General features: G+C 41.0%; 1 protein-coding gene across 1 annotated transcript in view; it reads left to right on the forward strand.

Moving 5' to 3' along the window:
* The window catches only part of GALNT2 (polypeptide N-acetylgalactosaminyltransferase 2), a 223,383-nt gene that overhangs the window by 111,958 nt on the left and 98,456 nt on the right, over positions 1-12,969 (forward strand). The window lies entirely within an intron of this gene.

The raw sequence follows: 12,969 nt of genomic DNA on the forward strand, positions 1-12,969 counted from the left end.
AAAAAAAAAAAAAAAAAAAAAAGTATTTATTAGTTCACGAAATTTTTTTAATAGACTTTATTTTTAGGGCAGTTTTAGCTTCAAAGCAAAACTGAGGGGAAGGTACAGAGAATTCCCATATACCTCCTGCATCCCTACTCCAACACACATACATCCTCCTGCACTCTCAGCATCCCCCAACCAAGTGGTACGTTTGTTACAATCCATGAACCCACATTGGCACATCGTAGTTGACATTAGGGTTCACTCTCAATGTTACACATTCTGTGGGTTTGGACAAATGCATAATGGCATTTACCCACCATTATAGTGTCATACAAAGTTGTTTCACTGCCTTAAGAGTCCTCCATGCTCTGCCTATTCATCCTTTCCTCCCCGCAGCCCCTGGCAACCACTGATCCTTTTTCTGCCTCTGAAGTTTTGCTTTTCTAGAGTGTCATGCAGTTGGAATCATACGGTATGTCAGCTTTTCAGATTGGCTTCTTTCACTGAGTAATATATATTTGAGCAATATATATTTATTTCAATATATTAATATAATATAGCATATTAATATTTAATATATATTTAAAGTTCCTCCATGTCTTTTCATGGCTGAAGAGCTCATTTCTTAGTGAATGAATAATACTCCATTGTCTGGATGTATTCATTTGTTTATTTACCTAGTGAAGGACAGCTTGGTTGCCTCCAAGTTTTGACAATCATGATTATAGCTACTATAAATATCTGTGTACCAATTTTCCTTTGACAGAGATCAGTTGGGCAATATTCATGTGGTTCTATATTGGGGCTCTTTATTTACTTCCATTGATCTGTTTGTCTGTTATTTTGCCACTCCTACACTGTCTTGAATTCTGTGACTTCATGTAAAGTCTTGAAACTGAGTAGTGTTAGTCCTCCTTGCTTTTCAAGGTAGTTTCCGCTATTCCAGATCCTTTGCTGTACATATTAATTTGAGAATCAATTTGTTAATAGCCACAAAACAACTTGTTGGAAGGTTTGGATTGCATTTAATCTATAAATCAAGTTGAGATTAACTGACATTTTGACAATATTTGTCTTACTCCCCATGAATGTCGAATATTTCTTCATGTATTTAATTCTTCTAATACCTTTTATCAGAGTTTTGTAGTTTTCCTCATATAGAGTTAATACATATTTTGTCAGATTCGTACTTAAGTTTTTCATTTTGGGGGTTTCTAATGTAAATGGTCTTGTGATTTCAACACTGCATTCCACTCCTTTGTTGCTGGTATATAGGAAAGCAATTGACTTTTGCATATTGACCTCACATCTTACAACCTTGATATAATTGCTTATCAGTCATAGGAAATTTTTTTTTTCAGATTTTCTGCATAGTCATGTCATCTGTGAACAAAGCGAGTTTTATTTCTTTTCTTCCAATCTTTATACATTTTTTTTTAATCTTATTGCATTAGCTAAGACTTCCAGTATGATGTTGAGGAGTGCTGAGGGGTTATCTTTGCCTCGTTCCTGATCTTTGTGAGAAAGTTTCCAGTTTTTCACCATTAAGTATGATGTTAACTGCAGGATTTTTGTAGATATTCTTTATCAAGTTAAGAAAGTTGTCATATATTCCTAGCTTGAGAATTTTTATCATGAATGGGTGTTGGATTTTGTCAAGTGCTTTTTTTGCATCTATTGAAATAATCATGTGATTTTTCTTCCTTAGCTAGTAGATACGATGGATTACGTTAATGGGTTTTCGTTTGTTGAGCCAGCCTTGCATAACTGGGCTAAATCCTACTTGATCATGGTGTGTAATTCTTTTTATACATTGTTAAATTTGATTTGCTTTATTTTGTTGAGAATTTTTACGTGTGTTCATATGACAGCTATTAATCAGTACCCCTCATTTATTTATTTATTTATTTCTCTTTCTTTTCTTTCTTTCTTTTCTTTTCCTTCCTTCCTTCCCTCCTTCCTTCCTTCCCTCCTTCCTTCCCTCCTTCCTTCCTTCCTTCCTTTTCTTTCTTTTCTTTTCTTTTCTCTTTTCTTTTCTTTCTTTCCTTTCATTCCTTTCTTTCCTTCCCTCCCTTCCTTCCTTCCTTCCTTCCTTCCTTCCTTCCTTCCTTCCTTCCTTCTTTCTTTCTTTCCTTTCTTTCCTTTCTTTTCTTTCTTTTCTTTCTTTTCTTTCTTTTTTTTCCCAAGAGATAGGGTTTTACCATGTTGGACAGGCTGATCTTGAACTCCTGACTTCAGGTGATCTGCCTGCCTTAGCCCTACCAAAGTGCTGGAATTATAGGAATGAGCCACTGTGCCCAGCCAATACCTTTCTTTTCTTAAATGTCTTTGTCTGGTTTTGGTATTAGGGTAATGTTGACCTCATAGAATGAGTTGGGAATTATTTCTTTGGCTTCAATCTTCTGGAAGAGATTATAGAGAATTGGTATAATTTCTTTCTTTAAATGTTGGTCAGAATTCATCAGTGAACACATCTGGGCCTGGTGCTTTCTGTTTGGGAAAATTATTAATTATTTATTCAGTCTCTTTAATAGATATGACCTACTCAAATTGTTGACTTTTTCTTATGTGAATTTTGGCAGATTATGTTTTTTGAGGAATTGGTCCATTTCATCCATCTTATTGAATTTATGGGCATAGGGTTGCTCATACTATTCCTTACTGTCCTTTTCATGTCCATGGAATCTATAGTGATATCCCCAGTTTCATTTCTGATATTGGTAAAGTGTGCTTTTTATCTTTTTCACTTAGCCTGGTAAAGGCTCATCGATTTTATTGATCTTTTGAGAGAGCCAGCTTTTGGTTTCAGTTGATTTTTTTCTCTATTGATTTCCTCTTTTCAATTTTATTGATTTCTGTAATAATTTTTTTATTTCTTTTCTGCTTACTTTGGATTTAACTTTCTCCTTTTTCTAGTTTCCTAAAGTAGAATCTTAGATGATTGCTTTTAGATCTTTCTTATTTTTAGTATATACATTCAATACTATAAATTTCCTTGCAGGTACTGCTTTTGCTGCATCTCACAAATTTTGATATGTTCTGTTTTCATTTTTATTCAGTTTGGAAATTTAAAAAAATGTTTTCTTGAGCTTTCTTCTTTGACCCCTGTGTCATTTAGCAATGTGTTGTTTAGTCTGCACGTACTTTGGGATTTTCCAGCTAGCTGTCTTTCTGTTGTTGTCTAGTTTAATTGTATTGTGTTCTGAGAGCACACAGTCTGATTTCTGTTCTTTTCAACTTGTTAAGGTATGCTTTATGACCCAGAATGTGGTCCCTTTTGAATGTTCCATGTGAGTTTGAAAAGAATGTGTATTCTGCTGTTTTTGACTGAATTGGCCTATAGATGTCAATTATATCTAGTTGATTGATGGTGTTATTGAGTTCAGCTCCATCCTTATGGATCTTCTTCCTGCAGGATCTGCCCAGTTTTAATAGAGGAGTACTGAAGTCTCGAACTGTAACAGTGAATTTATTTATTTCTCCTATCAGTTTTTGCCTTATGTATTTTTAATGCTCTTTTTAGGCACATGCACATTAAGGATTGTTACGTCTTTTTGGAAAATAGACTTTTTTTTTTTTTTTTTTTTTTTTTTTTTTTTTTTTTTTTTTTTTTTTTTTTGAGACGGAGTTTCGCTCTTGTTACCCAGGCTGGAGTGCAATGGCGCGACCTCGGCTCACCGCAACCTCCGCCTCCTGGGTTCAGGCAATTCTCCTGCCTCAGCCTCCTGAGTAGCTGGGATTATAGGCATGCGCCACCATGCCCAGCTAATTTTTTGTATTTTTAGTAGAGACGGGGTTTCACCATGTTGACCAGGATGGTCTCGATCTCTTGACCTCGTGATCCACCCGCCTCGGCCTCCCAAAGTGCTGGGATTACAGGCTTGAGCCACCGCGCCTGGCCTGGAAAATAGACTTTTTAAAAATCATTATGTAATGCTCTCTTGATACCTTAAAAAATTCCCTTGATCTCAAGTCTACATTGTCAGAAATTAATACAGCTATTCTTACTTTGTTTTGATAGTGTTAGCATGATAGATCTAACCTTTCTTTGTGAAGTCCATTCTTTATCATTTTACTTTTAATCTATGTGTGTTGTTTTATTTACAGTGGATTTGTTTTAGACAACATATAATTGGGTCTTACTTTTGGATTCTCACTGACAAGCTTGGTATTTTCTTTGGTGTATTTGGACCGCTGATGTATAAAGTGATTGTTGATATATTTAAATTCATATTTACTATAATTGTTAGTATTTTTTATTTGTTGCCTTGTTCTATGTTTGTACTTTTGCCTTTCACACTTTTTCTGCCTTTTGTCATTTGAATTGAGCTTTTTGTATTATTCCATTTTTTCTCACTTCTCAGCATGTCTATTATATGTCTTTTTTAAAAAATTAGTTTGTCTTCTTTCAGATAACACTGTTTCACAGATAGTACAAGTATCCTATAATAATGAAATATTCTTGATTCCTCCCTCCCATCCTTTATATCATTGCTGTCATTCATTTTACTTACACATAAGCATATGTATATATAAATGAATACATGATAGAATATATTGTTGCTATTATTATTTCAAATAACCCATTATATGTTAGTTCAATTAAAAGAAAAATAGGCCGGAAGCAGTGGCTCACACCTGTAATCCCAGCACTTTGGGAGGCCAAGGTGGGCAGATCACCTGAGGTCAGGAGCTTGAGACCAGCGTAATCAGCATGGTGAAATCCCACCTCTACTAAAAATACAAAAATTAGCTGGGCTTGGTGGCATGTGCCTATAATTCCAGCTGTCTGGGGGGCTGAGGGAGGAGAATTGCTGGAACCCAGGAGGGAGAGGCCGCAGTGAACCGAGATCGCACCGCTGCACTGCAGCCTGGGTGACAGAGCGAGACTCTGTCTCAAAAAAAAAAAAAGGAAAAGTTTTTATTTTACCTTCAACTTACTTCTTCTTTGATGCATCCTTTCTTCATATAGATCCCAGTTTCTGACCTATGTTATTTTCCTATGTTAGAAGAGCTGCTTTTAACATTTTTTGCAAGGCAGGTCTACTGGCAGCTAATTCCCTCAACTTGTGTTTGGGGAAATTTCTATCCCCCCTACACATTTGAAGATCAGTGTTGAATGATACAGAATTCTAGTTGGTGATTTTATTTGTCTCTGAACGCTTTAAATATTTCACTTTCCTTTCTTCTTGCCTGCATGGTTTCTGAGAAGACATTGGTTGTAATCCTTCTCTTTGCTCCTCTGTTGATAGGTAAGGTGTTCCTTGCAATATTTTTTTCTTTATCTTTGATTTTCTGTAATTTGAATCTAATATGCCTGAATGTAGTTTTTCGAGCCTTCATACTATTCTGTGTGTTCTCTAAGTTTCCTTAATGTGTGTTTTGATGTTCAACGTTAACTTGGGGAAATTCTCGGACATTATTGCTTCCAGTATTTCTCCTGTTCCTTTCTCTCTTTCATCTGCTTCGGGTATTCCCACCATGCATATTTATACCACTGTAATTGTTCCACAGTCCTTAGATATTATTTCAATTTTTTTCATCTTTTTTGTCGTTGCATTTGAGTTTTTGAAGTTTCCTAATGTCGTATCCTCAATTTTACAGATTTTTTTCCTCAGCGTTTCCTATCTACTAATGAGCCTATTAAAGGCATTCTTCATTCTGTACAGTGTTTTTGATCTCTAGCATTTCCTTTTGATTCTTTCTCATAATTTCCATTTCTCTGCTTACGTTATCCATCTGTTCTTGTGTGTTATCTACTTTTTCCATTACAGTCCATAGCATATTAATCATAGTTGTTTTAAATTCCTGATCTGATCATTTAACATTCTTCTATATCGAGTCCGGTTCTGATACTTGCTCTGTCTCTTTACACTGTGTGGTGTTTTGTTTTGCCTCATAGTGTACCTTGTAATTTTATGAAAGGTGGATGCGATGGACTGGGTCCAAGGAACCCTGGTAAATAGGCCTTTAGTTGTGCAGTGGTAAGGTGTGGTAGTAGGGAAGCTTGCTATAGTCCTATGATTTGGTCTCATTCCTTCAGGGAGCCTTTGTGCTTGGGCTATGAGCCTCACATTTGCTTCTCAGCTTCCCCCAACCCACACCCTTAGGTGATACTAAAGGCTAGTGGGGCTGAGTATTTCCTGTCCCTCAGGTTGGACAGGCTCTAATAAATGCCAGCAGGTTAGTCACCGTGTAAATAGTTTCTCCCAAGGGCAGGCCTTATTAATAAGAACACAGTGCCCTGGCTTATTTCAAAATGGTTATTTTCCCCTCTCCCTGTTGTAAGGATGAGGGGATATTTCTCCAGTGTTCAAGGTGAGAATCTGGTAGAGCTCCAGGAGGTAAAACTCACACAAATATAGCCGCCCACCCCCTCCCTGCCCCCATGACTGGGTCCCCCTGGAATTTTTCTCTCTTGGGCTTGTCCACAATGAGCCTCCAGGAACTTTCCACTACAGTTTAGGTTTTCCTACCCCTGTAGGGGATCTTCAGGGGTTTCTACTTACAGGCCTCTGCTCCAGTAAATTTTGATTCCCTGTATTCACCTGTCCAATTTCGGGGGCTGTGGCTTGTGACATTTCTCTAACAGATCTAAGACAGATCTCTAAGAAGCGCTGATTTTCATTTTATTCAGCTTTTTACTTGTTAGGACAGAGTAACGACTTTCAAGCTCCTTCCATGCCTACCGGGAACTGGAGGTCCATTTATGAAGTGTTTGCTTTGGTGGTGAGAGTGTTTGCGCGTTGTGTTCTTGACTGTGGTTGGATAAGCGTCACCCCAGGCATCCAAGCCCCTCCTTTGTCTGGGTCCTCCCCACTCATTGTCCCAGCTACACCAGATGCAGGTATGTCACTGTATCCAGGAACTCTGAGTGGATGCACCCGTGCAGTAAATGTGTCTGTTAGGTCTGCATCTCTGTCACCTTTCCAGCTCCTGGATGAGTCATGAAGCCCTGAGCCACAGTTCTTTCATAAGTAAAATAAACATTACCCACGCAGTGGGGAGTATCTGAATAGAATAATTAATAAATATTCTTTTACTATAATAATAGGAAGCTAGGATATACATTTCTGTTGTATGGATTAATGAGAGACTTCCTATGGATTATCTTCTATTAAAAGCATACAAGTGTTTTGATGGTTTTCCGGCAAATAGAGAGAGGGCAGGAAAAGCCATCTTCAGGTTATACGCTAGATGTGACCATTGAGAGTCAGACCTTATTTAAAATCATTTCAGTGCTCACATTGACTCTGCCTTTCATATCCTGAACTATTGCATACAGTTGGTTTTCTAATCTTCAAAGAGATCGGAATGTACTGATTTACCTCTCTTTTGAGTTATTATTAGTAATTGTTGATGAATGCACAATGTCTTTTTATTTTGCCAAAAGGCTTTCTTTCCTTTTTTTTGTTGAAACCATTTTTCTTACTAAACCAGCATACACATAATTTTTTTGTTAGAAATTATTTTCTTGTGATTGAAAAATGTATTTTCTCTAAGCATGGGGAACACAGCTAAAGTTTTATGGTTTGCAAGAAACTACTGGCCATGGCACTCTCCAGTGGGTCAGTGGGTTTTTCAGGAAGCTCAGTGGCTTCCTGTATTCTGTGTGTTGGGCATGTAGCAGCTGTAGAGAGATGGGTGGGAAGACATGACACCACATTGAATGTTTTTATGGCCATAGAAGTCACTGACAGTTGAAGGAGCCAAATCTAAGAGAGCAGAGCAGTGATGTTCCAGGCCAACAGCCTCCAATTTTCTGACCACACACTCTATGAGCAAACATATATTTAGACCACCCCCAACACACATGTGTATTAAAATGTGTGGAATTACATGCATATTGCCGTACGGATCTATTGATACATTCTAATTGAAATGGGGTAGTTCCCTTGACCCCTTCACAGGACTCGCAAAAAGGTTGGCTCCTTTACTCAGCCCACAGCTCTCAACCCCTCATGGAGAGGGAGCATACAGTGAGTGGTTGCAGGGGTTAGGATGAGTACTTTTGGGCATCGGCAGGAGTAGAACTCTGTGTGGCCCCCTGGCAGCAAATGTAGAGGGGGTACCTGTGACCCCTGGAGCCCCAGAGGGCATGTGTTACAGTGTGCTCTTAGATTTGCTGTCCACAGATGGACGATAAGTGTTTAATAGCTCAGTGCAGGGTCAGGGTGATAGCCTTTTGCATCCACCCTCTTGGTACCTGAATTCTTGTGCAACGTCCACGAAGAATCAGATTGTGCAAGCGAATTGAAGGATGGTGAATGTGGAGGATTTTACTGAACACTGAAAGTGGCTCTCAGTGGGATGGGAAGCTGGAAAGGGGATGGAGTGGGAAGGTGGTCTTCCCCTGGCGTCCAGCTGTCCCTGGCCAAACTCTCTCCAAAGTCCCACTGTCAAGCTGTCCCTCTGAAATTAAGCTGATTCTCTCCAACATGTGGCTGTTTGCTCTCCCTTTCTCTGCTGCTCTGCCAGTAGGGCCTGGGGTTTATAAGTACGGGATGGCGGGGCAGGGCAGGACAGAGTGGTTTTGGAAAAGGCAACATTAGGACAGGAAAATATAAATGCATGTTCTCACTTTGGGCCCTGGGTTCAGGCTTGAGGGTTTGACCCTCACCAGGGACCACTGTCTCCTACCCAGTATTTCCCTGCCTCCTGTTTGTATCATAAAGTGCATTTAAAATATGCAATTATAAAAGATGAGGAAAATACCTGACAATGTCTATTATTTTCTTTCTTTGCCCCAGAAGATTGTCTTGTGTGGCCCCTCTTTGGAGACTACCACTCTTGGGGCTGCTGTGGTCACAAAAACTCATGATTGTTTTAACTCTATTTCTTGGCTTAGTTCATCGTATTTTGGGGAAGAATCTGGAATTTAGATGAAGTGTACCACCCAAGTGGCAGTCCCAGCTGAAAGTCATGGAATGGGGACAAGAATAATAACCTGGGAGCCCAGGATCAGGGTCCAGGACAAAGATGACAGCTGGGAGCCCTAGGCTCAGCTGTGCCACTAGTTCTGTGGCCTTGGAAAAGTTAGGGAATATTTGGGTTTCGTTTTCCTTATCTGTAAAATTTAGATACACTCTTGCTCTAAAACTCTTCGATTCTGTTAACTCTGTCTTCCTATTTCCTCTTAATCTCTATTCTCAGATTAGAATCACCAATTTTATTTTCTTTTAGATGCTGTAACAATGTATCTCTGTAGTTCCCCCCACCCTGACAGCACTTGCGGTCTACTGGGGATGAGGTTTGGCCCTTAAACTCTGTGACCCTTGCTTCTATTTCAGCATCATGCTTTCTACTTGGAACCACTGAATTTTTTTTTCAGTGCTGGTTTTTAAAATATTGTCTTCAAATAGAGTGTATAGATTAGCTGATATTTTATATTTTGGAAATCTGATAGAGAAGAATTTCATTTTTTCCCCTTGGTGTAGAAAAACCTCTGGATTGAAAAGTAAGTTTCTCCCTGAGGAATTGTCTCTGAATCTGACCAGCCAGCCCACTGGCAGAAGTACCGGCAAAGGAGCGGGGGCCAGTAGAGGAGCAGGGCCAGTAGAGGAGCAGGGGCAGCCGTCAGGGCTAGAAGGCTGAGGTCTGACTCTGAGGACAGCTGTTGATGGGGTTCTTTTTGGGGATCTCTCACCCTTTGGTCATCGTGGCCTTTTGAGGCAGATTTTCTCTTTGCCTTTATGAGTCCAAAGTGTCATTCTTGTGTTCCTTAGTAACCTTGTGTAAAGGGCTGAGGCTTAGGAGAGACACAGGTAGGGAGAGAATTCAGAAAGGAGAGTCCTAAGGCCCTCTGGATTCTCCACGAGGCCCCTCCCCGTCCTGGGCTCTGTCTTCATCACAGCCACCCCTCCCCTGTGTACTGCTGGTTCAATTACCCCAGACAGTGGATTTCTCAGAACAGAAATTGCTGATGTTCGTGTAAAGATGAATGAAATGGGAATGAAGAAATTTTAAGAGAGCTTAAATCCAGGGTGTGAATTGCCACTGATCCTAACAGTTTTAGCTTTTCTACTTCCCACCTGCTGGAAGATGAGATGAACCACTTGTGTTATTTGTTCAGCATTGCTGCAGTATCAGAGAGAAATGTTTGTTTTTTTAGGTGATTTAATGGGTTCTGGCACTGTGCATTTATCTGTTTAATTGTGGTAAAAGATGTGTAACACTAAAGTTGCCATTTTAGCCATTTTTAAGCATACAGTTCTTTGGCGTTAAGCGCATTCACAGTGTTGTTCAGTCATCACCACTCTCCATCTTTAGAGCTGCTTTCATCTTGCAAAATGAAAACTGTACCCATGCAATACCAATGCCCCTTTCCTCCCTCCCCCAGGCCCTGGTATTCCTTTCTGTTTCTATGAATTTGGTTCCTCTGGGTCCCTCATCTGAGTGGAGTCTTACAGTACTTGTCATTTATATCTGGCTTGTTCACTTAGCATAACTCCTCCAGGTTCGCCCATGTTGTGGCATGTGTCAGAATCCCCTTCCTGTGTCTCTGTGAACCACGTGCCCTGTGAGACGTGTTGTCAGGGGTGGAACCTTGTGATGTTTGTGGGGAGCGAAGTCTGCGTTGGTCTCTGTGAGCCAGGCCGGAGGCCCAGTGATCTGCACAGTGTTATCATAAGGAAAGTAAGTGGCTGTCAGTGTCCTCAGGGAAGCATCTTTTAAAAAGCAAGCAATATGTGTTATAGGTTTTAGAAATTTGGGTAAGCACAAATAAGAAAATGTTATTCATACATAATTCTGCCATCAAGAAATAACTACCATTCCTCTCCTACTGCCTGTCCCTCCATACTTGCTCCGGGCATAGACCCAGGTGGCCGTGCTCCCCCCATAGCTGAAATCACAGGGTCTCCTTGGCATGGGACACACTGAGACCCAGGCACTTGAGGCCTCAGGCACTGCACGCAGTTTCTTAGAGTTGGCTCCTGGGACCAAATGCTGAAGCACTGGGCCTCTCTGACAACAGGTACGAGTTTTATCCCACATTCAAGTTCAGTCTTTCACGAATTCTGTGAAAATTCCAGGTCATCCACAAAGTGACTAACATTTCAGTAGCTGTGGGGGATTTGCTGATTCACCTCTCCACACGTGCCCATCTCTCTTTCAAAGCCCCTCAGGGCTCTGGCTCCCTGATCAGGGGGCCACCCTCCTCTCTCTTCTCTCCTGAAATGGGGCCTTTTCCTACATGCAGTCACCTGCCATCTGCTTACAGCTACATTTTTACAAATACAGCACCGCGGTATACCGTCTCTGCTTGGGTGATATATCAGAAACTCATTTTCATGTCCATAAGCATCTCCTATAGCATTTTAATGGCACCAACATCTCCGTGGGAATCAGCCCATTGAACTTGCTTTTTGTTGTGGGACACAAAGAGGGTTTCCAGCCAGTATCCTGAGAGGTAAATCTCTTTATGTCCATAATTATTTTCTTGAAACAAATTCCTAAAAGCGAAATTGCAGGGTCAGTGGCAATGTGTGCCCTGAAGCATTGGGCCTTTTGTTTTGTTTCGGTTTTTTGTTTGTTTGTTTTTTGAGACAAGAGTCCCACACTGTCACCCGGACTGGAGTGCAGTGGTACAATCTTGGCTCACTGCCACCTCTGCCTCCCAGGTTCAAGCAGTTCTCCTGCCTCAGCCTCCCGAGTAGCTGTGATTACAAGTGCCTGCTACCACACCCGACTAACCTTTTGTATTTTTAGTAGAGACGGGGGTTTCACTGTGTTGGCCAGGCTGGTCTCAAATACCTAACCTTATGGTCCACCCTTTTGGCCTCCCAAAGTGCTGGGATTACAGGCATGAGCCACTGCATCTGGCCACACTTTTTAATATTAGTTGCCATTTTGTCTTCCACAGGGGGCCTATTTTCTTACTCTAGCCAACATTAAAAAACAAATCTTCCCATGTCCTTCCTGCATTCCAACAAGCAAGAAAGTGGACACCAAGGGCTGAGATCAGTAGCCAGAAGTATAATGGAGCTGTTTATAAATAGTTCTCTTGAGCTTTATGAGTCAAAATACAGTGTCCAGAACCAGTCAAGTAACATCCAGTATCCTCTGGGCTTCCACCCCATAGCTGAAGTGTTATGTTCTGTTCAGAGCACGGGGTGTCTAGAGATGCTGATAAATTAGAATTAGTCTGGTTGACAGTGACTCAGATTTTGAGGAACCGGAAGCAGCGTCCAATGAGGAACACTTGGAATAACTGTGGATGTTTTTACAGAAGGGCTTCCAGGGGGAGATGAGATCATGATATCCAAGTAGTTGAAAGGCTGCCATCTAAAAGAAGCTGAAGACTTTTTTTCTTTTTATTTGAGACTTCAGTTTCTTTTATTTGAGCAGAAGTTAGAGGGAAGCATTTTTTTGTTTCTGTTGTTGTTTTGAGACAGGGTCTCACCTGTTGCCCAGGCTGGAGTGCAATGGCGCCATCATAGCTCACTGCAGCCTTGTACTCCTGGGCTTAAGCAATCCTCCTGCCTCAGCCTCCCACGTAGCTAGGGCTACAGGTATGTGCCACCATGCCAGGCAAATTTTCTGCAGAGTCAGGGTCTTGCTGTGTTGCCCAGGCTAGTCTCGAACTCCTGAGCTCAAGTGATCCCCCGCCTCAGACTCCCAAAGTGCTGAGATCATAGGCATGAGCCACCGTGTGTGTCCAGGAAGTGGCTTTTGTTTTTATATGAGGAAGTTCCCACCAATAATTCTTGCTATCCAGTGAAACAGCTGCCTTTTGGAACAGGGAACTCCCCACACGTAGCTCCTCTTAAGCTGTGCTGGACATTGGGAATTTCACACGTGGGGAGATGATGTCCACACTTCCTTCTGAGTCCAACAACATGTGATGCCAGTGCTTCAGAGAGAGGAACACGTGTTCTCAAAGTCAGAGACTCAGTCATGCCGGGGGGGAACTGGACTGGCACTGCCACCTGAAAGGGGGCTGGGCAGCTGGAACGGCACAGGCATGCAGGGTTGCTTTTTGGT

The sequence above is a fragment of the Cebus imitator genome, unplaced genomic scaffold (genome assembly GCF_001604975.1).
Source record: "Cebus imitator isolate Cc_AM_T3 unplaced genomic scaffold, Cebus_imitator-1.0 Scaffold42, whole genome shotgun sequence".
In the NCBI taxonomy this organism is placed as follows: Eukaryota; Metazoa; Chordata; class Mammalia; order Primates; family Cebidae; genus Cebus; species Cebus imitator.